This window comes from Acomys russatus, chromosome 30, assembly GCF_903995435.1.
Source record: "Acomys russatus chromosome 30, mAcoRus1.1, whole genome shotgun sequence".
Lineage (NCBI taxonomy): Eukaryota > Metazoa > Chordata > Mammalia > Rodentia > Muridae > Acomys > Acomys russatus.
In genome coordinates, this window is record NC_067166.1 from 18,113,882 (window position 1) to 18,141,737 (window position 27,856).

Here is a 27,856-nt window from a genome sequence, read left to right on the forward strand (position 1 = left end):
CCTTAAACTCACCGAGATCCATCTGCTTCTGCCTCCCAGAGTGCTAGGATTACAGGTGTGCACCACCACGCCTGGCTGTCAATTTTAATTTTTTTTTGAAAGCAGCTTCAACTTTGTGTTCTAGTGAAAATGCATCACACACACACACACACACACACACACACACACACACACACACACACACACGAGGGGGCAGAGACTTTAAATATCTTCAATTGCTACAGAAATCTAAAAAAAATTTTTTTTTAATTATGTGGGCAAACCGCTTTTAATCCCAGCACTTGGGGAAGGCAGAAGCAGGCGGATCTGTGAGCTTGAAGCCAACCTGGTCTACAAAGCGAGTCCTGAACAGTCAAGACTACAAGAGAAATTCTGTCTCTAAAAGAAACAAAAACAAAACAAAACAGAATGAATTACTTCACTTCAGGGTCTCTCTATTCTTTCTCTTTGCCCACCCCCTGAAAGAGGAACTTCATAGTGTTACCACCAGAGGGCGCGAGCACGCAGATTATGGCCCACTGCAGCTTTGTCGTACTTGAGCGGCCACCAGCCAGCATCTCCAATGAGTGGGCAGGTCCGTAATCCCTGTTTGAGACTTCAAACATGTGTCCAGTCCTCAGAAGAGGGCAGGGCAGCGGCTGATACTCTCCACTCCCGCTCCATCTTCTTTCTCTTCTTCCCTACCCTACAATTTTGTGCTTCCAGTGTTTGTTGGTTGGTTGGTTTGGTTTGGTTTTTCGAGAGAGGGTTTTTCTGTGTAGCCTTGGCTGACCTAGACTCATTTTGTAGACCAGGCTGGCCTCGAACTCAAAGCCATTCGCCTGCCTCTGCCTCCCAAGTGCTGGGATTAAAGGCGTGCGCCACCACGCCTGGCTCAGTTTTGTGTTTGTTTGTTTGTTTGTTTTGGTTTTGGTTTTGTTGTTGGTTTTTTGTTTTGTTTTTTGTTTGTTTGTTTGTTTTTACTTATTTAATTTTATTTGCATTGGTGCGAGGGTGCCAGATCCCCTGGAACTGGAGTTCCAGACAGTTGTGAGCTGCCATGTTGGGTGCTGGGAATTGAACTCAGGACCTTTAGAAGAGCAGACTGTGCTCTTAACCACTGAGCCATCTCTCCAGCCTCTGCTTCCAGTTTTTGCCTGACAATAAGGACATGATATTTTTTTTCATTTCATCAAAATAACTGAAGTTGGTTCGGGATATTTAAATACGTTCTCCAAAATGCTCATCCAGGCCGTTCTTGTCTTTTTTAATGTATTTATTTTTATTAGCATATTACATATTGGATAGATGCATGCTATGAATATTAATTAGAACAAGTAGAATTTGTCCGTCTGTGTCTGGCTCATTTCACATAACATGGCGTCCTCCATCCCATTCATTTGGGTGTAAGATGCCATTCCTCTTTACAACTGAGCGCTTACACTGGCAGAAATTACCATGGAGAACACAAGACAGTCGCAAATTTTCAGGAAGCATGGCAGTGTGTAACTGTGCCCCAGCCCAGCCCCTTCCACTAACCACCTAAAGCTCCTACAGCTTGGTTCCCTTTCCTGTATGTACGTATTCACTCTACGTTTTATTATTAACTTTTAAAAAGATTTCTTTATTATACAATGTTCTGCCTGCATGTACCCCTTCCTGCCAGAAGAGGGCGCCAGATTTCATTACAGATGGTTGTGAGCCACCATGTGGTTGCTGGGAACTGAACTCAAGACCTTTAGAAGAACAGCTAGTGCTCTTAACCTCTGAGCCATCTCTCCAGCCCCTATTATTAACTTTTTATACAATATATTTTGATCATATTTCCAGGCCCCCCTCCTCCCCATCCGCCCAACTTGTTCTTTCTTACTCCCAAAAACAAAACAAAACAACCTGAGTGTGGTGGTGCAAGCCTTTAATCCCAGCACTTGGGAGGCAGAGGTAGGCAGATGTTTATGAGTTTAAGGCCAGCTTGGACTACAGGACAACCAGGGCTACACAGAGAAACCCCGTTTCACAAAGCCACCAACCATTTAAAAACCAAAAAGGAAAGAAAACAAAAATAAAATAAGCAGCACAACCCCCCTTGAAGTGAAGGGTAGCCAAGACACTTCTGCCAGAAGTGGAACTTTCTTAAAGTGCCCTGCTTTCTGGATCACCAATGTGAGTGCACCCTTCCCCCCTCCCAACTCTATCCTCCCCCACCCCCCCACTCCCGACTCAGTGGCTGCCTTCAGCCCTCTGGAGCATCCCTATCCCCGAGCTGCTGCCCTCGTTCTGAACTGCACATCTCTACCGTAATCGCCCTTTATCATTGGTTTCACTTTCTATGGTCCTCCAGGATCATAAAATATTAAGTGGAAAATTCCAGAAATAAATTGCATACTGCTTCATGTGGTAAAATGTAACTGCTCGCTGTCTGATCCATCCCACGCAAGGGAATCAAGCCTTTGCTCTGAATGTGAGTATAGTATATGCCACTCACCTGACGCTAGCCCAATAGTCACTTAAATAGCATTGAGCTATTGTCAAGCCAACTGTAGTGTTGTGGTGTCCTGGGAGGCAACTTGTATTGACTTAATGGCCCCGAGATTAGAGTTGCAGGAAGTTTTACTGCAGCATACTGTTAAAATTATTGTATTTTAGTTCATGCTGTTAAATTCCCATTGTTCCTAATTTATAAATGAAACTTCATCAGAGGTATGTGTGTATGTGGTCTATGTGCATGTGTGGTGTGTGCATGTGTGGTGTGTGTGTGTGTGGTGTGTGTGTGTGTGGTGTGTGCGTGTGTGGTGTGTGCGTGTGTGGTGTGTGCGTGTGTGTGTGTGTGTGTGTGTGGTGTGTGTGTGTGTGGTGTGTGTGTGTGTGGTGTGTGTGTGTGTGGTGTGTGTGTGTGTGGTGTGTGTGTGTGTGGTGTGTGTATGTGGTCTGTGTTTCTGTGTATGTGGTATGCATGTGGTGTGTGTGTGTGTGGTGTGTGTGCGGTGTGTGTATGTGGTCTATGTGTGTGGTTGTGGTGTGTGTGTGCAGCATGTGTGGTGTGTATGTGGTGTGTGTGTGTATGTGGTGTGTGTGTGTATGTGTGGTGTGTGTGTGTATGTGGTGTGTGTGTATGTGGGTTGTGTGTGTGGTGTGTGTGTATGTGGGTTGTGTGTGTGGTGTGTGTGTATGTGTGGTGTGTATGTGGTGTGTGTGTGTATGTGTGGTGTGTGTGTGTATGTGGTGTGTGTGTATGTGGGTTGTGTGTGTGGTGTGTGTGTGTATGTGGGGTGTGTGTGTGGTGTGTGTGTATGTGGTGTGTGTGTGTATGTGTGGTGTGTGTGTGGTGTGTGTATGTGGTGTCTAGACCCCCACCATCAGAGCAAGCTCTCGCCCGAAGAGATGCGTGCATGTATATAAGATCCTTCTTTCGTTTCCCCCAGGAGCCTGCTCTACCCGTCCCTGCGTCTTTCATCCCACCATCAGTCAGTCCGTCCCTCTCTACTGGCATCTTTCCTTTGGCTGACAACCACATGCAAGGGCTCCCAGCCTGGCAAACTGACCAGCCAACGCTGGCTTCCTTCCCTGGATTCTGAGCTCATTCCTGGCGCGGCGTTTCACTGGGATGCTGTCCACTGCTAAAGAACTCGCTGCTGGCTTGGTTCCAGGACCACCCACGTACAGTGCTTGTGGGGGACTTTTGTATACCACAGCCTGGGCACACAATGTCAGCCCCGATGCAGAAATAGACTTTCAGGGGTCAGAAGTACAGTAACTTGAATACAGAAGGGATGCCACCAAGGGGTGACAGGACCATTAACAATATGGGGAAGTAAAATGGGTCATGTATTTGGGTTCAGACACACAAAGCTTATAGAAGTGGCAGTAAGGCACAGTGGGAGGACCATTCATGATCCAGAAACATTTTGATATAAAGAGAAAGGCTGTGGGGTTAATACACACTAGACTGGCATTCTGTCCCTTTGTCACTAACTGAAAGGCTTGGGCAAGTGACTAGACCTCAGGTTTCTGAGCCTCGGTTTTGCCATCTGAGAAACGGGGTTTGTGGGACTTGAGAGATGCCTCAGCTGTTAAGAGCACTTGCTGTTCTTCTAGAGTGGCTGGTTTTAATTCTCAAGACCCACAGGGTGGCTCACAACCATCTGTAATTCCAGTTCCAGGGAATCTAATGTCATCTTTGGCCTCTGTAAGCACCAGGCACGCATGTGGTGTACCGATGTACATGTGGGCAAAACACTCATACACGCAAAATAAATGTGTTTGTATGTATGTGTGTATATATACATATATGTTTGTATGTGTGTGTGTACATAGTAGGTGTGTATGCGTTATGTATGTATGAATTCTAGTTTCTTGTTCTTGACCCACATTACTCTGGGGTATGGCACCATCCAGAATACCTCTGTGGAGCTAAACCTAAATCATCTCCATGGGTGTTCGTGTGGTTTTGAGTCTGTCTGACATTGCATCTTCTCTCTGCCCTGCTCCCTTATCTTTGTGACACCCCTAATCATTTTACATGGACCCTCACCTCAGGACTGCTTCCGGGAGTCCCTGGTAAGGCATTGGTTCTTGTTATTAGTTTTTGTTCTGAGTACATGCAATTCTGTAGTTGGGGCGGGTATAGGTCAGTCAGCAGGGCTGCCAGAGGTGTTCTCAGGCAAACTTGAGGAAAGTTGGTTTGACTGGGCCCAGCAAGGCTGAGCATCAAATTGCCAAGATGAAAGTCTTCAGGATGCTCATCGCCCTCTGGTGGTAACTGATCATATTGCAGATGGTTGGGGCCCCAGCATCCTAGAACCTGAAAGAATCTGTGTGGTGCCCAGCTTTCACTTAACGGAGTGGGAAACAGCTTCTACTGTGGTAAGCCCCCTCTATCTTATCAAGGATGGTTACTGTAGCACATTTGAACACGTCTTGTCAGGCACAGATGTTGAGAGCGATACCTAAGATTGCTGATATGGACTATGAATGGAATGCCGTTAACATTCTTTTTTAGATCAAGAATTACATGTTGGCCGGGCATGGTGGCGCACGCCTTTAATCCCTGCACTTGGGAGGCAGAGGCTGGCGGATCGCTGGGAGTTCGAGGCCAACCTGGTCTATAAAGGGAGTCCAGGACAGCCAAGGCTACACAGAGAGACCCCATCTCGAAAAAACAAAAACAAAACAAGAAACAACAACAAAAACCAAACACTACCATTGAATGTAAAAGGAGAGCGAACTTCTTAGTCAGAGAAATAAGCTGTGAACATCCTGTTAATATTCTAACTCCCAGAAAGAAGTACATTTATTTCCCCCCAAGAAAGCAGAGTTTTCAGTGACCACACTTCACTTCTAACATGGTTTAACTTCAGAGTAAAGATTTCATGGCCCTAAATTTTGGGGACATGTAGACACCCTTCCAGGGGTGTCATTTCTCTGGGATACACAGATTACTGATATAAACTGGATGGCAGAAAAGCTTACATATATTCTCAAGAAATGTTTGCAGAGTGAACACTGTTCTTCGCAAACCCCAAGAATGTGGTAAAGTAGAAACCAGTCCTGAAGTCGGCATTTATGGCCGGACAGAACCCCACCTGATCCCGTGGGAAGGGAGTCCCAGCCTTCTGGGCCAGGCAAGGCTTTCCTACCGGAAGCGCCTTTGGAACTCTCCCAGGAACTCTCCCAGCATTCACTTGGGCTGTCCAACCCGTCCAGTAAAGTGCTGTGGCTTCTTGGCCACCGTCATCTCCACGAGTTTGGACAGGACCGCTCTGCGCCCGGCTGTGCTCTCACTGCATGGCCGCTGCTGCTTTTATTCGGCTTTCCCGACAGCATCACAATGTCTTTAATAGAGCAGAAGGAACCAATTGACCGCAGAGGAGCCTGGAAGTTCATTTTCACCAGTAAGAGTGGCACAGTGACATTGCAAGAGGTAACGTGGTGTGGATGGTTTTATTTCTTAGAACAGTGAATCAACTCCGTTCACTGAACAGACAAGGCCTTTGGTAAAACACTCATTCATTTGTTGGAGGGTCTACTAAATTTTACGGGAGAGAGAGAGAGAGAGAGAGAGAGAGAGAGAGAGAGAGAGAGAGAGAGAGAGAGAGAGAGAAGAGGGGTAATTCTGCCGTGTATGTGAAACAGGGCATTTGAAAAAAAAAAGTGGCCATAGGAGAGAAAAAAATTAAAATGTTATTCAATTTTACAATGCTCCCTATTTGCTAAACATTGAGGGTTTTTGTTTGTGGATTTTTTGGGTAGGGATAGTTAACACACTCTCTCTCTCTCTCTCTCTCTCTCTCTCTCTCTCTCTTTCTCTCTCTGTGTGTGTGTGTGTGTGTGTGTGTGTGTGTGTGTGTGTGTTATGTTGCTGGGGCACAAACCTGGTTCCTTGCTTTGTTGGCAAGCACACCACAACTGAGCTATACCCCCATCCCTCCACACTAGTTTAAGTATATTAAACTATCACAAGCTAACACATATATTAACTTGTTTGCTAATATTATCTCAATTTCATAGAGGAAGAAACTGAGAAGCAGAAATTAGAAGGGATTATAAAAAAAGAGAGGCCAGGCTATGGTAGTGCACATCTTTAATCCCAGCACTTGGAAGGCAGAGGTAGGTGGATCTCTGTGAGTTCAAGGCCATCCTGGTCTACAGTGAGTTCCTGGATATCCAAGGCTACACAGAGAAACCTTGTCTCAAAAGAACATATATAGGTAGATGACAGATAGATGAACAAACACAAATAAAACAAAAAACAAAACAAAAGAGAAAAGGCACCTGCAAATAATACACAGATCCCAAAGAATACAACTGAAAAATTGTCAGGGGCAGGAGATGGCTCCCTGGATGTGGTAATACACAGTTGTAATGCCAGACTTGGGGACTCACTGAACAGCCAACATAGCTTACTTGGCAAGTTCCAGCTCAGTGAGAGACAGTCTTGAGAAAAAATGGTGGGGGCTGAAGAGATGGCTCAGTGGTTAAGAACACTGACTACTCTTTGAGAAGACCTGGGCTCATATCCCAGCCTGCACATGATGACTCACAAACGTCTCTATCTCCTGTTCCAGGAAATCTGATTCCCTCTTCTGTCTTTCAAGGGCACTAGATACACACTGGTACACACACATACACACACACACACACACACACACACACACACACACACACACACGAGGGGGAGGGAGGGAGGGAGGGAGAGGGAGGGAGAGAGAGAGAAAGAGAGAGAGAGAGAGAGAGAGAGATTCCTCCTCCTCCTCTGGGATTTTTTGAGACAGGGATTCTCTGTGTAGCCTTGGCTGCCCTCGAACTCACTCTGTAGACCAGGCTGGCCACGAACTCAGAGATTCACCTGCCTCTGCTGGAATTAAAGGCATGTGTCACCATCCCCCCAGCTACACACACACTTTTTTTTTGGGGGGGGGAGGGTTTGAGACAGGGTTTCTCTGTGTAGCCTTGGCTGTCCTGGATACACACACACACTTTTAAAAAGAAAAAATAGTGGCTGGGTGTGGTGGCACATGCCTTTAATCCCAGCACTAGGGAGGCAGAAGCAGGCAGATCACTGTGAGTTCGAGGCCAGCCTGGTCTACAAAGAGCTGTTATACAGAGAAACCATGTCTCAAAAAACCAAAAAATAAATATTATTATTATTAATACTTGAAGCTATCTTCTGGCCTTCACACACATGTGTACATATCTACACACATACACACACACGGACAAGGGATATGTAAAGAAGAGAAAATTCAAGTAGCTAATATAAACATGTGAAATTTCAATAAAATCAGATACATGAAAATAGAGTCATGTGATAGCATTTTCACTGCAGCCAGCTGTCGAATTTCAGCCTGTGAGGGCCAACTGCTGGTACAAATACTGAATAATTAGAATGTCAGTCCACTGGGGTGGCAGTATCTATTGGTACAGTGACGCTGAAAAACAATTTAGCTCCATCTAATAAGCGTGAATAATCTCTCACCTCCTAAGTCAATAATCAGATTCCTAAATACATTCCTACAAAATACGAGTTTCTGGAACTAGGATACACAGCCCTACAAGGCAGCTCACAACTCTGTATCTACAGTCCCATGGGACCCGAGGGGCTCCGTTGGCCTCCACAGGCACTGTATGCATGTGGTGCACAGGAAAGCAGGCAGGCGAAATACCATACACATACAATGTAAAAATAGCCAGGTCAGGCAGGTGTGCTAGCACACGGCTTTAATGCCAGCACTCAGAAGGCCAAGGCAGGTGGATCTCTGTGAGTTCTAGGCCAGCCTGGTCTACAAAGTGAGTCCGGGACAGCCAAGGCTGTTACAGTAAATTGTATCGGTTCAGCCTAAGATGGCTAATTGACATAGAGTCTGAAAGGTACTTTAAAGCTGCCAGCACTACGCTGGGCAAAATCTAAACTGATACAAATCTACTCTTAAACTAACGTAAACAACTACTCTAAACCTCATAACATACATATATTCCAAGCGCTTGCCACTATGATCCTTGGGCCATTTCTTGGCGCCCCCCTCCCCCACCCCACCTGTCCTCCTCAACCGTAAACCCTCTTCCTTTCTCAACTGTCAATCCTGGCTCCGCCCCCTCTCCAAGAAGTCCCGCCTTCCATTTCCTATCCTTCTGCCCAGCTGATTGGCTCAACAGCGCTTTATTGACAGTTGTTACATCCACTCAAGACATTCCTCCACACAAGGCTACACACAGAAACCCTGTCTCAAAAAAATAGATAGATAGATAGATAGATAGATAGCTGGGCTGGAGAGATGGCTCAGAGGTTCAGGACATTAGCTGTTCTTTCAAAGGTCCTGAGTTCAATTTCCAGCCACCACCTGGTGCTTATAACCATCTATAAAAGAGATCTGGTGCCCTCTTCTGGTGGGTAGGCACACATGCAGGCAGAATAGTGTATAAATAATAAATGCATAAATTGTTTAAAAAGATAAAAATAAATACAATTTAAAAAAGAGAAGATGGGCTGGAGAGATGGCTCAGAGGTTAAGAGCACTGCCTGCTCTTCCAAAGGTCCTGAGTTCAATTCCCAGCAACCACATTGTGGCTTACAGCCATCTATAAGGAGATCTAGTGCCCTCTTCTGGTGTACATGCAGACAAAACAGTGTGTATTTGTGATAAATAAATAAAATCTTAAAAAAAAAAAAAATAAGAGGGGCTAGAGAGATGGCTCAGAGGATAAAAGCACTGGCTGCTCTTCCAAAGGCCCTGAGCTCAACTCCCAGCAACCACATGGTGGCTCACAACCATCTATAATGAGATCTGGTGCCCTCTTCTGGCGAGCAGGTGTATATGCAGGCGAAGCAATGTATATATAATAAATACATCTTTAAAAAGAAAATAAGAGATTATTGTGTACAATTGGGCTAACAATTTCTCCAGTCTTAACAAAATATCCAGTGTTGTCTAGAGATCTGGGAGCACTGTAGTAGTGTTGGGGAGTAAGGGTGGGTGGCCTGAGTGGTTGAGCAGTAAGAGGGAAGTTTTGGAAGACAGGAGACCCATGATCCTCCTGGCTTCAGATTTGCTATGTGGCTGAGAATGACCGAGAACTTCTGATGGTTCTACCTCTACCTTTCAGTGCTGGGATTACCGGCATGTGCCACCACACCAGTTTTGTGTGGTGCTGGGGATGGAACCCAAGGCTTTATGCATTCTAGACAGGAGCCTTACCAACTGATCCAGGCCTCAGCCCCCCTGTGGACTCCTATTGCTAAGGTTTTGCTCCTGCTGTTCCTCCAACCACCCTAACTCCTCCATTCATTAAAACATTACTCATCCAGCCAGGCGTGGTGGCGCACACCTTTAATCCCAGCACTCGGGAGGCAAAGGCAGGCAAATCTTTGTGAGTTCGAGGCCAGCCTGGTCTACAAAGCAAGTCCAGGACAGCCAGGGCTACACAGAGAAACCCTGTCTTGAAAAAACAACCAACCAACCAAAAACACTACTCATCCTTTCAAGGCGGAGTTCAAATCCTGATTTCTTCTTCAAACCTCCCCATTGCCCGCTGCCTGGCTGGAGCTGGCTCCTGAGGGTTCCCAAACCACATTGTTTCTTAAAGAAGAGTATTTCTACTTATTATTGTTACAACTTTCTTTGAGACACTCTGTATCTCCAGCTGGCCTCAGAGTCGATATGTGGTCTCAAACCCACAGAGGTCCACCTGCCTCTGCCTCCTTCCTGAGTGCTGAGATTAAAGTTGTGCGCCAACCTGCCCATCCCTTCATTGTAGGTTTTAACCATGCTGTGATAATATCGTTAAAAGGTGTTGCCTAACTGGATGTAATGGCACACACCTCTAATCCCAGCACTTGGGAGGCAGAGGCAGGGGGATCGCTATGAGTTCGAGGCCAGCCTGGTCTACAAAGTGAGTCCAGAACAGCCAAGGCTACACAGAAAAACCCTGCCTCAAAAAAACAAAACAAAAACAAAACGAGTTGTTGCCTAACCATTTTTTAAAAAAAGGTCTCACAGTTCTAATGCAGGATTTTGTATGTTAAATATAGATTCTCAATAAATGATCATTGAATATAAAACTTTTAAGGGGTTGGGAAGACAGATCACTTGGTGTGGGAGCATCATAACCTGAAATCCAGAACTCCTAGTATATACATCATAAACAAACAACAAAAAACAAAAACCCTGAGTGGTCCTGCACCCCCCAGGGCTGTGGATGCTGCTGTCAGCTTTGCTCTGGATTTGGTGAGAAGCTTTGTCTCAGGAGAATAAGAGAAAGGGAAATAGAATAGGGCCCTGGTTGTCCTCCGGCTTTTGGAAAACAAGTTGGCTTGTCAGCCACTGCCACAAGATGTGTCATTAAAAATACACCAGGTACTTGGAAAGCCAAGGCTTGTGGTAAAGGCCTTCAATGTCCAAGCTAAGGAGGCTGAGAAAGATGGGTCACAAGTTTGAAGCCTTCCACCTGGAATTAGATAGCAAGACCTTGTCTCAAAAATAACAAAAGCAAACAAAACACCCAACAAGATACTATAAGAAAGTAAACATCAGCTGGGTGTGGTGGCACACTCCTCTAATCTCAGCACTAGGAGGCAGAGGCAGGTGGATCAATGTGAGTTCAAGGCCAGTCTGGTCTACAAAGCTAGTCCAGGACAGCCAGGGCTACACAGAGAAACCCTGTCTCGAAAAACCAGGAAATAGGGGACTAAAGAGATGGCTCAGAGGTTAAGAGCACTGCCTGCTCTTCTAGAAGTCCTGAGTTCAATTCCCAGCAACCACAGAGTGGCTCATAATCATCTGTAATGTGATCTGCTGCCCTCTTCTGGCAGGTAGGTGTATGTGCAGACAGAGCTTTATACATAATAAATAAGTAAATCTTGGGGGGGCGGGGGGGGGGAAGAAAAACCAAAAAAGAAAAAGAAAAGAATGAAAGTAAACATGGCTTTGATACAATACAAACGAGATGGAAAAACCATAATGAAACAAAAGAAAACTAATAAACTTAATGCCACAAGTGCTTACTAATGCCACTTAAAGAGTTGCAAGAGAGAGCTGGAGAGATGGCTCAGAGGTTAAGAGCATTGCCTGCTCTTCCAAAGGTCCTCAGTTCAATTCCCAGCAAGCACATGGTGTCTCACAACCATCTATGAGATCTGGTGCCCTCTTCTGGCCTACAGGTGTACCTGCAGGCAAAATAGTATATACTAAAAAAAGAGAGAGAATTGATCCCTGCAAATTGTCCTCTGACCCCCACAAGGGCAAGTTGGCATGCATATGTCCACCTGCACACAAAGAGACAAAATAAATAAATAAAATGTAATGTTTTTCTTGAGACAGATCACTATATAGCCCTGGCTATCCTGGAACTCACTATGTAGAACAGGCTAGCCTTGAATTCACAAAAGATCTGCCTGTCAGTGCTGACATGAAAGATGTATGCCTCCGCTGGCTGTAGAAATGGAATTAATTTTTTTTTCTCTCAAGACAGGGTTTCTCTGTGTAGCTTAGGCTGTCCTGGACTCACTTTGAAGACCAGGTTGGCCTCGAACTCACAGTGATCCACCTGCCTCTGCCTCGCGAATGCTGGGATTAAAGGCGTGCGCCACCACACCCGGCTGGAATTAATTTTTTTAAGGTGTATGCTCTCACAACAAAGAAATAAGGGCTTCAGGTGGTAGATGTGTTAATTATTTTGATCTGGTCATTATAAACTGTATAGTTATACGTATGCGTATGTGTATCAGGGAAGCACACACACCCCATAAACATGTATAATTAATTATGTTATAATTATGTAGCAATGAAAAATAAAGTGAAAATGGGCCACCGAGATGTATCTGTGGGTAAAAGCACTTACTATACAAGTCTAGCCTGTGTTCAAGCCCAGGAACCCACAAGGGAGGGAGGAAGCAACTGATTCCTGAAACTTGTCCTCTGTACACACACACACACACACACACACACACACACACACACCATGGGATGTGCCCCCCTCCTCTGTACAACCATAATAAATAGGATTACTATTTTAAAACTAAAAAAAAAAGAAAAAGAAAAAAAAAAAAGCAGATTCTCTGGTCACATTCTAGACTCCTCAGTGTGTCCCTTTTTAGGAGGAGGAAACCCCAACCCCTGCATTATCCATGCTGATGCCAGGGAAGCACCAACCACAAGCAAGCCACGGCAGCTGGCTCGCGCACAGAAGGCCCATCCGCCCCTCCAGCCACCCCAGCTTTAATCAGTTCCACTGGAGGATGTTTTTTCAAACCAAGGCCAGGCTGAAAAACTGAGAGCCATTGTGCATTGTTTCAGCCTGCATTTGGGGGAAGACCGTCCTGAGCCTTGCTTGGCAGGCTGTGCCTTTCTTCTCAGGATGCACTCCATGTGCCTGGAAAGTCCATCTCTGTCCCAGTCCCTCCACTTTGCTCCTTTCCAATGCCTGATGCTTGATTTTTTTTTTCCCCTCCAGTCATCTTAGCTGAGCTGCTGTGTTCAGATAGGTGGGTGTTTGCTTGTCTGCTTTTGTTTTTTAAGTCGAAGCAAAGGGGCCTTTGCTTACGGATTCCTGATTGCCTCTGATGCTTCTGTGTGTGTTGTTTTTCTGTGATGGCATATTTATTTTCAGCATTACCTATGAGACAAAGCTGGGCAGTTAAATCCTTCTCTCCAAAGACCAAGCGACGAACACAGACAGCCAAGCAGTAAAAGTGCCACCTTCTGTGCGGCCATATCCTAAATTTTTTTGTTTGTTTGTTTTTGTTTTTCCAGACAGGGTTTCTCTGTGTAGCCTTGGCCGTCCTGGACTCACTTTGTAGACCAGGCTGGCCTCGAACTCACAGCGTTCTGCCTGCCTCTGCCTCCCGAGTGCTGGGATTAGAGGCGTGCGCCACCGCGCCCGGCTCCATATTCTAAATTAGTAAAGGAAATTGGCGTGACACGTGTACGAGGATGGATGGACTGGGTAGGAGCACAAAGCCTCCAAAGGAGCCGGGCACGGTGGCCACGCCTTTAATCCCAGCACTCAGGAGGCAGAGGCAGGCGGATCACTGTGAGTTCGAGGCCAGCCTGGTCTACAAAGTGAGTCCAGGACGGCCAAGGCTACACAGAGAAACCCTGTCTTGAAAAACCAAAAAAAAAAAAAAAAAAAAAAAAAAAAATATATATATATATATATATATATATGTATATATATATATATATATATATATATATATATATATAAATAAAAACAAAGCCTCCAAAGGTAGAAAACAATTTTAAGTGTGAGTACTATTCAAGTCTTGGTCATTACAGTGTCTACATGGCATATTCAAAGTGTGGACAATGCCACCCAAACCCAAAATTATGCGCTAAAATTAATTTTTAATTATAGTGAGCTATGCATTGTTTTATCTCTTTTAAATTTATTATTGTTTATATGCATTGGTGTTTTGCTTACATGTATGTCTGTGTGAGGGTGTCAGATCTTGGAGTTGCAGATAGTTGTGAGCTGCAATGTGGGGACTGGGAACTGAACCTGGGTTCTTTGGAAGAACAATCAGTGCTCTTGACCACTCAGCCATCTCTCCAGCCCTGAGCAATGCGTTGTCACAGTGCTCCCATCAAAGGTGACAATACTATGAAGGATTCCTGCCTCATGCAGACAGAGTGACAGTAGCCTGAAGGATACTTGGGTCAACAGCAGGTGCTCTCTTGAGCAGCCAGGTCAGAAGCGTGTCCTCCACACATGCCAGGGCTGAGAGAACAGAGCCAAATGGTTAGAGCTGGGTCTGCTGCACACTCTTGTGTCCCTCTGCCGTGTGGCTTTGTGGGAGACCTTGCCTGTGCAGACAAGGACAATCTGCCATATCCTCCCAGGAATGCCCTCCCTTCTGAGCTGGCTCTACTGGGGTATCAGAGACAATTAAAGTTAGTTGAGCAGGAAGAGGGCCTACTCAGCTGTCCTGGGTCTGTCCCTGTGTGTGTGTGTGTGTGTGTGTGTGTGTGTGTGTGTGTGCGCGCGCGCGCACGTGTGTGTGAAACACCTTGACTACTAGAACTGAGATTCTTGGCACAAATGCCTCCATCCAAATTCCTGCCCTAAGACACTGGACCAAGCTGTGGCATTGCTCTAGCAGCCTTAGGCAGTGTCCCCAAGATGACCCAGGACACCTTGAGTTCAGGTTCAGAAAAGCTCAGGGCTGTCAAAAGAATGTGCCATGTGTTCCAGCCAATTCTTGGCCACAGGCCCTTAATATCCTTTCTTCTGAGCGTTTATTTAAAACATCTGAGAAGAATAAACCCATGGCCCCTAGGAGTATCTGCCGACTTCTTTCCTAAGAACACGAAAGCCACTCTTTTGACCGTAGCCATCAGGAAGAGTAGGGGTTCTACCTCATGGGCTCCATGGGAGGAAAACGCCTGACTTGGAAGAACACAAGGTAGCAGGCATGAGAGGACGTGTCACATTGATGTTGGTCAACCCTCTTCCTCCTCCCGGTTGGCAGTGTTCACTGCTCGCTCTAACTGCTCCAGCCCAGCTCCCCACCTTTCCCTTGTGTGCTGCCACACCACTTCCGCCCCAGCCTGGATTCCTTCTGCTCTTTCCCCAAAGAGCAGCTATGGAATACTATCCATTTCCATCATCCCTCATTCCTGATTTAATATTTGATCATTCTATCAAGCGTCTGTCCGGCATCTTTCCATATAAGGTAGAACTTGCTATGACTTAAAGTGAGAGCACACAAATTTCTTCCGTGTTGCTGCTCAGTTTCCAAAAACAGCGTATTTAACTACTACATACTGTGTGATATATACCCTAAGTTTCTTTTCTTTTCCTTTTCCTTCCCCCCGCTCCCCCCAGACATGGTTTCTCTGTATAACAGCCTTGGTTGTTCCGGAACTTGATCTATAGACCAGGCTGGCCTTGAACTCACAGAGATCGTCCTGCATCTGCCTTCCAAGTGCTAGGACTAAAGGCGTGGCCACCAAACCTGGCTTATACCACAAGTTTCTTAACCGAAACACAACGAAACTTTTCTTATTATAAAAGGATTATGTGTTCAGCCCAGAAAAGGAAAGGAATATAATGTAGACAATACAAACCACAGGGTGTGGCCTTGAAAAGTACACCTGTGTTTCCCACCTGTGCACAGGTGGGCAGCTTTGCCCCACCTGCTCCCTGTACCCCTGTGTTTACCACCTATGCAGAGGTGGGCAGCTTTGCCCCACCATGATTCCTGTACACCTGTGTTTACCACCTGTACAGAGGTGGGCAGCTTTGCCCCACCATGCTCTCTGTACACCTGTTTCCCACCTGTGCAGAGGTGGGCAGTGTTGCCCCACCATGCTCCCTGCCACAGTGTTCTGTGTTACCATTACCCAGGAAAAATGAAGCCACACGACCTTTTGAACTGTGAGCCAAAATGCCGTTCTCCTCTTTGAAGTTGATTAGCTAAAATGTTTTATCACAGCAATGAAAGGTAACTAATCTATGTCTTACTTTGTCTGTTTGTCTTTTGTTTGAGACAGTGGGGGTGTGTGTGAGGGGAGGTCTCCTGTAGTCCAGGATGAGGCACTAACCTCAAAGCTTCACTTTGAATTCCTGATCCTTCTGTCTCACAAGTACTGGGACTACAAACATACAACAATTTCTGTGACTGGCCTAACACATACATTATTAAGTATTATTTTGAAATAACAATATGGAATCATATATTTTTAAAATTATTTACCTTTATTTTATGTGCAATGGTGTTTTGCCTATGTGTATGTCTATGTGAGAGTGTCAGATCTTGGAGTTACAGACAGTTGTGAGCTGGCATGTGGGTGTTGCAATTTGAGCCAAGGGCCTCTAGAAGAGCAGTCAGTGCCCTTAACCACTGAGCCATCTCTCCAGCCCCAGAATCCTAATTTTCTTTTGTATGTATACAGTGCTCTGGCTGCACATACATCTGCTTACCAGAAGAGGGCACCAGATCTTGTTATAGATGGTTGTGAGCCATCATGTGGTTGCTGGGAATTGAACTCAGGACTTCTGGAGGAGCAGTCAGTGTCCTTAACCTCTGAGGCATCTCTCCAGCTTCAGAATCCTAATGTTCAATGGATGTCTTTCTAACTTAACATTTTCTCATGTCATTCTTCAGAAACGTGATTTAAGCTATACAACATTCTATTGTGTGGATGTACCGACAATATCTTAATTTGGTTTCCTTTCAGCTGAGACAGAGAGAAAGATGGTTTATTGTACACGAGTTACACTTGGCCAAAAGTGAACAGAACTAGTCCAGAATGCCAAAGGTCCCGGGCAGAGGGCCAGCGGGACTGTTTTGTCATAAGGAAGGCAGCCAGTCTCTCAGGTGGTCTTGGCGAGATGATGTTCTCGGTCCTCTGAGCCTCGTTACCAAGGGCAGCATACAGTCTGATAACTTGTACGAGCGTCCCAGCCTTCAGCCTCCCTTACTTCTGCTCCTGCATCCTTCGTGGTACACAGGTGGTTTACTTGGACCTCCACCTCATTTTTCTTCTCTTGTGCTTCAGCCTGCGCGTTTGCTTCTTCCGCCACTTTGCTCTCAGAGCACAGGAGTTTCAAGGAAGACGGCGCTAAGGCCGAGAGCTCCTCTTCCTTTCTCACCATTACTATTTTCTCACTACAGGTTATATTAGCTATTTTCTGTTACTGTGATAAAATACCATGGCCAAATGTAACTTAAGGGGAAAAAAAAATCTTTATTTTAGCTTATGGCTCCGGAGGGGCAGAGTCCTGGTGGTGGGGGTGGGGTGGGGTTGGGAGGTGGGGAGGGGTGAGAGGGTAGGGGTGAGGGTGGAGGGTAACGGGGGGGGGGGAGAGTGAAGGGGTGTAACATTGCAGCTGAGAGAGAGAGAGGGAGGGAGAGAGGGAGACAGACTATAAACCCTCAAAGCCTGGCCCCTAGAGACATACTTTCTCCAGCCAGGCTCCGCCCCCTAAAGGTTCCACAGCCCCCCTTAATCACATCACCAACAGGGAACCAAGTGTTGTTTAAACATATGCGCCTAAGGGAGATGCTGCTTGTTCAGACCATCACACAGACGCATGTGAAGCCTTACAGGTGCGTCTTTGTGCTCATCCCTCACTAGTCCCATGGCTGGGGATTACTCTGAAGGGAGCATTTTCTTGTACTTAGGACGGAACTCCATCTTTCTTCTGGCTTCCATGGCGACATTCTTTCTGCGGTCTCTCTGGCCCTGCGTCTGCTTCCATGCATGTATGTCTTCATTGGTCCCTGTGAGCCTTTGTGTTGACCTGTGGGTGCTCTCTCATTCTTCTGTTTGCTCCCTCATTTTGTTTTTGTTTTTGTTTTTGTTTTTCGAGACAGGGTCTCTCTGTGTAGCCTTGGCTGTCCTGGACTCGCTTTGTAGACCAGGCTGGCCTCAAACTCACAGCGATCTGCCTGCCTCTGCCTCCCAAGTGCTGGGATTAAAGGCATGAGCCACCACCGCCGGGCTTCTCCCTCATTTCGTGGTCCCAGCTTAACCACTGAGGGGCTGATGACGCTCTGGGTGTTCTTAAGGTCACATGGCTCCTGCCAGCTCCATTCCAAGACATTACTCTTTCATATGGCTCCACTTCGACACAACACATAAAACAACAACAACTCAACAAAGGAAACACCCTCCCACACCTACCAGTCTGCAGTGGTTTACGTCCCCTATGTCTGTGGCACCAGTATTTAGCCATTGGCTCAAGACAGAAGCCTAGTGGGGCTGCACATGTTACATCGCACACTTTGCCAAGTCCTGCTGGCTCCACCTTTGAGCTCCAGAATTAATTTCTTTCTCTTCAGCCTCGCTGTCACCTCAAGACCAGGCTGCCCGCTATAACACAAACACCTCTGAGGACCACCTCCTTCCCTCAGCTGTCTATAGGTCCTCTCATGATGGCTGACTAAGACATTAAAAAGAGGATGAATGGCCCTGTGTGTGTCTCAGCTTGGTTTCTTGCCATGAAGTAGGCCATTGCACTATGGGCCAGCTTCCTATTGCACTTCTATGTGCCATTTACTAACTAATTCTATAGAAGGCCTACCAAGCACACTGCCTTACATAACAGACATTTCAAAATTGTGACCAGAGCAGTGCCGTCCTCCACTGTGGACAGAGAGCCTTTTGTAGGCAGCGGGCAAACTTTGTTGTAGAGACATTAGTGTAGCAACCGGCCAAAGTGCTTAGATTTGTTTATTCATTATGTATACAGTGCTCTGCCTGCATTTACACCTGCAGGCCAGAAGAGGGCACCAGATCTCATTATAGATGGCTGTGAGCCACCATGTGGTTGCTGGGAATTGAACTCAGGACCTTTGGGAGAACAGCCAGTGCTCTTCACCTCTGAGCCATCTCTCCAGCCCCATCTCAAAACATCTTTTTAAAAATGGAGCAGAAGGGATGTAAGAGCTGAAGGATGGGAAGGAGTGCTGTGAAACACTGTCTTCTGACCTGGCACGCCCCTTACACTTGATGAACTCTGAGTGGCAGTGGCTACTTGCACAAGCTCAAGCCTGTCAATCTTCTTTCATAGATGGCATAAAGTCCCACCTCTCCTTCAGGAGTTACAGGCAGATAATAGAGCACAGGGGACCAGATTCCTCAGTGCTGTGGCTACTCTCAAAGTGTCCTTGCTCATGTAATTGACACCCTCCATATATACTAATGAAGCAACCCTAGCTAAATGCAGTGGGGAAGGGCTGGAGAGACGGCTCAGTGGTTAAGAGCACTGGCTGTACCTCCAGAGGACCTGGGATCTGTTCCCAGCACCTACAAGGTGGCTCACAACCATCTGTAACTCCAGTTCCAGGGAATCTGATGTCCTCCTCTGGCCTACATGGGTACCAGGCATGCATGTGGTACATATACATACATGTAGGTGAACCACACATCCATATACATTAAAAAAAAAAAAAAAAGCCGGGCGTGGTGGCGCACGCCTTTAATCCCAGCACTCGGGAGGCAGAGGCAGGCGGATCGCTGTGAGTTCGAGGCCAGCTTGGTCTACAAAGTTAGTCCAGGATGGCCAAGGCTACACAGAGAGACCCTGTCTCGAAAAACCAAAAAAAAAAAAAAAAAAAAAAAAAAAGTGCAAGAAGGCCCAGGCCACTGTAGTAATGCTACCCCTGAGCAGGTGATCCTGGGTTGTATAAAAAAGCAAGCTGAAGCCGGGTGGTGGTGGCACATACCTTTATTCTCAGCACTTGGGAGGCAGAGACAGGCAGATCGTTGTGAGTTTGAGGCCAGCCTGGTCTACACAGAGAAACCCTGTCTCAAAAAAACCAACCAACCAAACAAACAAAAAACAAAAACAACAAAAAGGATTTGAACTCCTGGTGGCAATGGGACACTAGCCAAGAGCTTGCTGATAACTCCTAGGAGTGTTACAACTCTGAGAAATGTTACAAATTGCACAGATCTCGGGGGCAGGACGGGAGCAGTATCTCTAGAAGAGGTGGGTCTTGGAAGTCTGACCTCCTCGAGCAGGAACAAATCCTGTCTGCGGTACCACGGAATCTCAGAAGCTGAGCAGCTACAGGCTCTCTTGGGGTCCGGAAGCAGTGGAAGCCTGAGTGAGTTCCTGCCTGAGGCAGCAGCACAAGGAGCCTTGATCTCTGAAAACTGCATACTTTATGCAAATGAGGTGTAAAGTAAACACCAATCAGATGGCCGTGATGGCTACTATTGTCAATTTGGTAGGCTCTAGGTCAGTGGTTCTCAACTCTCTTAATGCTTTGACCCTTTAATATAGCTCCACACATTGTGGTGACCCCAACCGTAAAAGTATTTCGTTGCTACTTCTAACTGTAATTTTGCTACTGTAGTGAGTTGTGACATAAATATCAGATATACCAGATATCTGACATTCAATCCTGTGGGGGATCTCGACCCACAGATTGAGAACTACTGATCTAGCGGCACTTAGGAACGGGCTTGAGAGACAGTTAAAAGTCCATTCTGCTCTTACCGAGGACATGTGTTCAGACGTCTCACAACCACCAGGTCCACAACATGGATGCTGTCGCCAGGCCTTGACAATCATTGCACTTACCTGTACCCCAACACTCACACTCACACCCCGTACATACTTAAACAAATAAAATGTAAAATAAAGTAGAATCACGTAGGAGATAAATCTCTGGACATTTGAGATAGGAAGACCCACCTTGTGAGTGGCACCGTTCTGTGGGCTGGGGTCCCAGTCAAAAGAAAAGGAAGTGAGACCCAGTGTTGGCATTCAGGCCTGGGACAAACAGCTGAGTGCCTATTTAACCGAAGCAGACCAGGCCTCCAGGTTCTCCCAGCATCCCTCAGTCCCTTCCTATAACAGGGCATACTCCTCCCCCTTTACCTGAAACTTTCCAACCCAGGGCCTGGGCTTCCCCCGGCCCCCCCCCCCCAGTGGTTCCCTTCCCCCACCTCTACCCCTCCCCCATCCCTCACCTCCTCCTGAGAGATCAGTGAACCTGCCCAAGTACAGCCCCCAATAAACCTGCCTTTATATACTTTAATTTGGCTTGAATTGGCTCATTTCATTGGTGGAGAGAATGCCTATCACGGAGCACCAGATGGCTTCATTGTGACCAGCCACCACAAGCTCTTCCTGTCATGACTGCACCGTCACTACGGACTGAGTGAAAATAAATCCTTCCTTCCCTGCATTGCTTCGGTCAAGCATGGGGTTACAGCCTCGAGGGAAGTAATCACTATGGCCACAGTTACCTTTTGTGTTCTGTCGTCTAATGACCTGGCACGGCGGCAACTTTTCCTGGTACCTGGCTTTCCTCTCCAGGACTTACAGGACAGAGGGCAGGGTGGGGAAGAGAGAGCAGGGGAGAGCTTCGTGAGGTGGTATTTCAGCCGCGTCCAGTCAATGCGCTGTAGGAATAGCGCGTTCTTTCTCTAGTCAAGAGTTGTAGTGACCGTCTTCACCAGGCACTGAGCAGGTAGGTGAGGAGTGGACACTCATTCTGCCAAAGGCCGTTTCCTGCTTGTCCTAGATTCCTTTCCTGTTGCTGGGATAGAATATCCTGACAAAAGCAAGTTAAGGAGAGGATGGTTTGTTTTGGCTCACGGTTCTGATAAGCATCCTCCCGCTGATGGAATGAGCCAATTCTAGCCACGATTAGAGGTTATACATGCAGGTGTGTTGGGGCGGGTTCACCGGTCCCAAGGTACAGGGCCAGGGAACAAAACCGGGGGAGATGGCAAAATGGGGCTGGCGGGGGTTGGGGGTTGGGGTGGGGTGGAGTTGTGCATGCGCAGGGAGGGAGGGAGGTAAGACAGAGATGGCGATGGGGGGAGGGTTGAGGGTGAGGGGTAGGGGGCTCGGCGGAGGGAGGGAGAGAGAGAACTCAAGAAGAGACTGAAGACATGTAGAGTGAGAGAAAGCATGTAGAAAGAGGGGCAGGGTGGGGGTGGGGGTGGGAACCAAAATGTCTGAACTTTTCCTCTTGCTGGAAAGTTCCGGGTAGAGGGCAAGCTATGCCAGCCACACCCTGAAACAGGTAGGGACTGGGGGGTACTGGGAGAACCTGGAGGCCAGGTCTGCTTTGGTTAAAAAGGCACTTCAGCGGCTTGTCCCTGGTCTGAAAGATCTGGCAGTAGACAGGAAAGGCATGGTGGTAGTAGGCTGGGTGACTGACTCGTATCCACGCCCAGGAAGCAAAGCATGGATGTTTGTTTGTTTTTGTTTTTGTGACAGGGTTTCTTTGTGTAGCCTTGGCTGTCCTGGATTCACTTTGTAGACCAGGCTGACCTCGAACTCACAGCGATCCGCCTGCCTCTGTCTCCCGAGTGCTGGGATTAAAGGTGTGTGCCACCACGCCCGGTTCAAGACTTGTTTCTTGAGTGTACTGACAGTGCCACCACATTTCTCCAGTAAAGTCCTTCCTTCCTTCCTTCCTTTGCTGCCCAGCAGTTTACAGCACCCGGTTAGAATGCGCATCACGACATACAGGAGACAAGAAAGAAAAAGTATACTGCTTGTTATGCTAAAAAGCTCCATTCCGTTACACAAGAGATGTTCAGCAAAGCCTGCAGTTGGGTACAACAGACTGTTTCTTGGGGGTCTCATTCCTTAAACTTGAGAGCCTACAACACCAAAAGTGACCCTCTCCCATTTCTTTCGGCAAAGTTCTACACACTTCCTGAAGGTTCCACAGCCTTCCAAAACAGTGCCACCAGATAGAGACCAAATGTTCAAAACATTTCAATTCGAACCACAACATCTAATATAGTCGCAAAATAAAAGAACTGTGGGCTGGGAACTGGCTGTCTCCTTGCGCTCCCAGAAAATAAAGCCCGCATTATGATCTTCTATCTCTAAAGTCGGTTTTCCTGGCTTCCATTCCGAACCCAACAATACTTAGATGAATTTCATTCTGACGGTCATAAATGACTGACATGTGTATAAACGGAGAGTTTTGGTGTCAGATGTATAAACTGAGGACATGACGGCTCTAAGGAATGGGTGATAGTTTTTAATAATAGATATGAAAGAGCTCACAGCCAGAGATATCTGGACGAGTCCAGAGCAGGGAAAGTAGGAGATTGAAGATAGCTATGAGAGGAGAGAAAATAAGAGGGAGTGAGGGCAAAGGAGACCGAGAGAGGGGCAAGAGGGGGTGGGGGGAGAGGAGACAGAGAGAGAGGGCGGGGGAAGCTACAGACAGACAGAGACAGAGAGACAGAGACAGAGAGGCAGAAAGGGAGAGAGGAAGGGAAGCCTGTGAGATAGAGAAGTTTAGGGTAGAAGGCGGGGTGAGAAGAGCCAGGCAAGAACTCTGTAACAGGTATTTACTCTGCTGAACGAGCACAGCCTGTGCTTTTGGTATGCTAATAGGCACCACAGTTAGCCTTTGTCTGTCCTGGAGGTTAGTGGCTGTGTAGACCTGGGTGACTCAACGCCTTAGTAACGTCTTTTGTTTTTTGTTTTTTTCGAGACAGAGTTTCTCTCTGTTCTGGACTCGCTTTGTAGACCAGGCTGGTCTCGAACTCATAGCGATCTGCCTGCCTCTGCCTCCCGAGTGCTGGGATTACAGGTGTGCGCTACTGTTCCCCGCTGCATTTGTTTTTGAAGCTATACCCAAGAATACTCTGTTTACATCTCCTAGGCTAAAACGGTTATGTAGCTCTCCCAGCTGCAAGATGGCCCCGGGGAGCAAAACAGTTTTAGTAGGGGGGGGCGTGGCTATCTCTTGAGCAGTTATTTCCTCTAAATTGAAACGTTCTCTTCACCAGGAAAGAGAGAGGCTCCTAAATCAGGACGCTAAAGCCATTGACTTCCGAGGCTGAGAAGACTTGCAGAAAGTTAAGTTTCTCACTAGGGCTTACGGTAAGTCGGCAGTGAGCACTGGCTGCGGGAGCGGTGCCTGTTGGGTAGAACTGCCTTCAGTCTGGGCCTGGCTCTCTGGCAATGCAGCTGCCTTCGACTCACGCGTGCTCCGGTAAGGAACCTCAATCAGGGCTTGCTTTACCTAGCAAACTAGACCAGGGTGGAGTGGTTTCTTTGGGCTGGCGTTTGTGTCCTATCTGGGGTCAAGAGTTTGTTAAGAGGCTCTCTAGAAGCCACACGGCCTCACACAGAACAAAACCCTTCACCGCCCCGCCCCCCCCCAATCCAACAAAGCTGGGAATGGGTGTTGTAGTATTTACTATGGATGTGAATCTGTAGTTAACCTTTCATTAGCAGTATTGACAGTATGCCAAATGATTCCTCTTAAATCCAAACTCAGTTTCACAGAGGGCTCTTACCCTTAAACTCTCGTTAAACCAAGTCGAATCTGAAGAAACAGGTGTGTCTGGGTTTCTCAAACTTGTTACATTTCCTGTTCTTCAGGTTCTTTTATTTATTTATTTATTTATTTATTTATTTATTTCCCAGTGCACAGTTTAAAAGTTATGATCAGGAAAAAAAAAACCCACCAAAAAAAAAAAAAAAAAAAAACCACCCACGCCAGTGTCAGAGTGGTTTGACCCACTCAAAACCAGGCTTTTTTTTTTTTTTCTAAAATAGTTTTATTTAATTTTTAAATTTATGTGCATCAGTGTGAGGGTGTCAGATCTTGGAGTTACAGACAGTTGTGAGCTGCCACATGGGTGCTGGGAATTGAACCTGGGACCTTTGGAAGAGCAGACAGTGCTCTTAACCACTGAGCCAACTCTCTAGCCCCACAAACCAGGCTTTTAATCCTGAGAGCATTCTGTGATGTAAAAGAAGCATTTAGGAAACTTCTGCACTTATGTTACTAGTCAGCTAGTTAACAGACTGGCGGTGTTCTAAAGACTTTGTGGCCCCTCAGGCCCCTCACTAACTTCCTCACTATGACTTTACTACAGTAAAACATGCACACGAATCTCAAGCCACCCTTCTTTCTTTTTTTTTTTTAATAACTTACTAATTTTTATTATAGACACTTGTGAATTGCCATGTGGGTGCTTAGAATTGAACCCCGGGTCTTCTGGAAGAACAGTCACGGTTCTTAACCGCTAAGCCATCGCTCCAGCCCCTCTAGCCAACCTTTTAACAGCTTAATAGACAATCAAAGATGATGATGAATATTTCCTGAAGAAATGTGTTTTCCCCCCATTCATGAAATAAATACAAATAAGACTTTTAATTGTTGAAACCCTCCTCTCCACCCAAAAAAGTTTGGAGAACTATTAGCCCTTAAAAGATGTGAAAAGAAATATGTAGTTTTCAAACGCTAATAGATTCGGCACCAGAGGGAATCTTACACTTTGTTTCCTCCTCCTCCTCCTCCTCTTCCTCCTCCTCCTCCTTCTTTTCCTTTACTTCTTTTGAGACAGGGTTTCTCTGTGTAGCCCTGGCTGTCCTGGAATAGCTTTGTAAACTAGGCTGGTCTCAAACTCACAGAGCTCTCTGCCTGCCTCTGCTTCCCCAAGTGTTGGGATCACAGGCATGCGCCACCATACCCCAACTTTACACACTTTCTTAAGACATTATTTTTATTGAAAAATTTTATGAGTGTTTTGACTGCACATATTGTATACGAGCCACGTGCATGCCTGATGGGCTATGGAGGTCAGTTTAACAGGGGCCCCAGATCTTAGCACAACTGACTCCATGATGGAAGTAATACTCAGGCCGTAAAACTCAGCACATAGACAGTATCACCTGCTAAAACAAAGACCCATACCATCAAAGTCCGTTCTTTTGGGAAAGTCTTGAAATGTACTAGCCTTGCTTTTTGGCTTCTGTAATTCTATTTCTGGGCACCTGTTCTTGTTAACTGAAGTATGTCAACCCAGGATATGGTTTTGTGCTTAAAAGTTCACCCTGCGACAGGCACAGTGGTGGTACACGCCTTTAACCCCAGCACTAGGGAGGCAGAAGCAGGTGGATCTCTGAGTTCAAGGTCAGCCTGGTCTACAGAGTGAGTTCTAGAACAGTCAAGGTTACATTGAGAAACCCTGTCTGGACCCCTCCCCACCAAACTCCACCCACTCAAAAAGAAAGAAAGAAAAGAAAAGCTCATCCTTGGTGCTACAACGGGAGCCTGTACACCCAGTGTAGTTGCCAGTCAGCTAACTAAGACTTTCTATTGGTTTAAACCATGTCTGAGTAGTCATCTCTAGTGGACACCCCACAACAGTCAGAAGAGGGGTGTTGGATCCTTGGAACTATATGTGACCTACCATGTGGGTGTTGTGAGTTGAACCCATGTACCCTGCAGGAGCAGCAAGTGCTCCTAACCCCTGAGCCAACTCTCTAGCCCTCAGGGAACATTACAAGTTGTCTAACCAAATGCTTCATTTTCTCTTTGCTCCTAAATGAGACATTTGTACAAACAGGAAGATACAAGGTATGTTGCAAACCTCACCCAGATGATGACAGATGCTTAAGTGTGTGTGTGTGTGTGTGTGTGTGTGTGTGTGTGTGTGTGTGCGTGCTTTTGAACCAAAGGCCAAGATGATTAGCCATCCAACAATGAGAAATTTACTCAGCGTTTCCCTGTGCCTCAGTTTCCTCTCATGTAAACCGGGAGTCATAACAGTATGCACCGGAAAGATGATTGTGATAATTAATTTCTACAAAGAACAGCAGTCTCTCCCCGGTGAGCCCTGATAGGCTCTCTTCTGGCTCACGTTTAAGCAGCAACCATCAAAGCCCAATCAGTGCTTGGAAGGTCTCCTAAGTTAAGACAGCTTCACACATCCGGACCTGTGGAAGTTAGCACTTTAGGTCTCAGCAGATAGAATGCTTGTCACACGGAAGAGGACAGGCTTGTCTATGTTCAGGTGGTCATGGACCCTTTCTTTCATGGGGCTTAGAGGAGTAGTTCTTTTGAGCAGGCTTTGGGGAAGTAGGTGTTCCAGACACAGCTTCCTATAGGCTGATGAAGTAATTTAAAAGCCAGCCACACTGTGGCCAGGTTTACATTAAGACCACACAGTCTTTATGGCAATGCTTGGATGGAGGGGTGCCAAAGCAGGAAGAACCGTAGTAACTTTACTAAGTGGCAACTAGGATTACGCTGGGGACTCCTGGTTGCAAACAGCTCTAGACAAGATAACCCAGCAGTTATGTAGTTTCATTCATCCAGGATGAACTGTGGCTGGAGCCCAACTATTCAAAAATTCTTACTTGGTTATTAATTCATTGTTAAGTTCCGCTAAAAATAGTAAATGTATGTAATTCAGGATTTCTCATAATAAGAATAAACACAAATAAACGAATAAACACAACAGATGTGAGGCTGAATTATATGCAACTTGAAGGTAGAAAAAGCACTTTTATAAAAATAAGTGGGAGTTAACTAGATCTATATGAAAAAGCATCCTTTGCAGTATCAATTAGTGAATCCTTAAGACGTCACTGTTGCGATTGATAAATACTTCCCAGGAACAGGGATGAATTTATTCCTCAGAGTTTACATAAAAACCAAGTCTTACAAGCAAATACTATTACCGTGCATCTTTATTAAATATATTTCTACTACAGCATGTGTTATTTTAAAGAGGAATTATCATCCTTTAAATGCCCGAGAACTTATTTTTCTCCAGTAGGGTGTAATTTAGCAAAAGGGCCTGGATCCCGTAAGGGGCGAGGTGAGGGAAGGGGGAGGGGAGGATGGCGCAGGCTCTCTGGGGTCAGGTTGGTTTGTCACGTAGCAAAGGTCAGCGAGGGCCGAGATAGGTCCTTATCTCTAGACGTAAAGTCTGGGCAGTTGGGCTTCTGCACGGTCCCTCCTCTCCCCAGCGCGTTCCTGAGGGTCAGGAGGTGGCGGGGGTGGGGTGGGGTGAGTGCTGGCGTCCCTAGGTCCGCTGAGCATCCCCTTTCCCCCTCCCCCCGCCCCCCCACCGTGAGGCCGCGCCCACCCGGGCGAAATTTCTAGAGGCCCGCGCCGGGGCCCTAAGCCCGCAGGGCCGCGCGC

The 27,856-nt window shown here is 46.5% G+C and overlaps 1 protein-coding gene across 3 annotated transcripts in view; it reads left to right on the forward strand.

Annotated features, from left to right (window-relative positions):
- The first annotated feature begins 23,688 nt into the window (after positions 1-23,688).
- The window catches only part of Fam169a (family with sequence similarity 169 member A), a 56,185-nt gene continuing 52,017 nt past the window's right edge, over positions 23,689-27,856 (forward strand). Inside the window, exon 1 of one of the 3 annotated variants that reach the window (XM_051172398.1) lies at positions 23,689-23,793. The gene's annotated coding sequence lies outside the window, so the exon portion shown is untranslated. Of the gene's footprint in view, positions 23,794-27,815 lie in introns of those variants that run through there. The other 2 variants (XM_051172394.1, XM_051172396.1) reach the window with 2 other exon arrangements.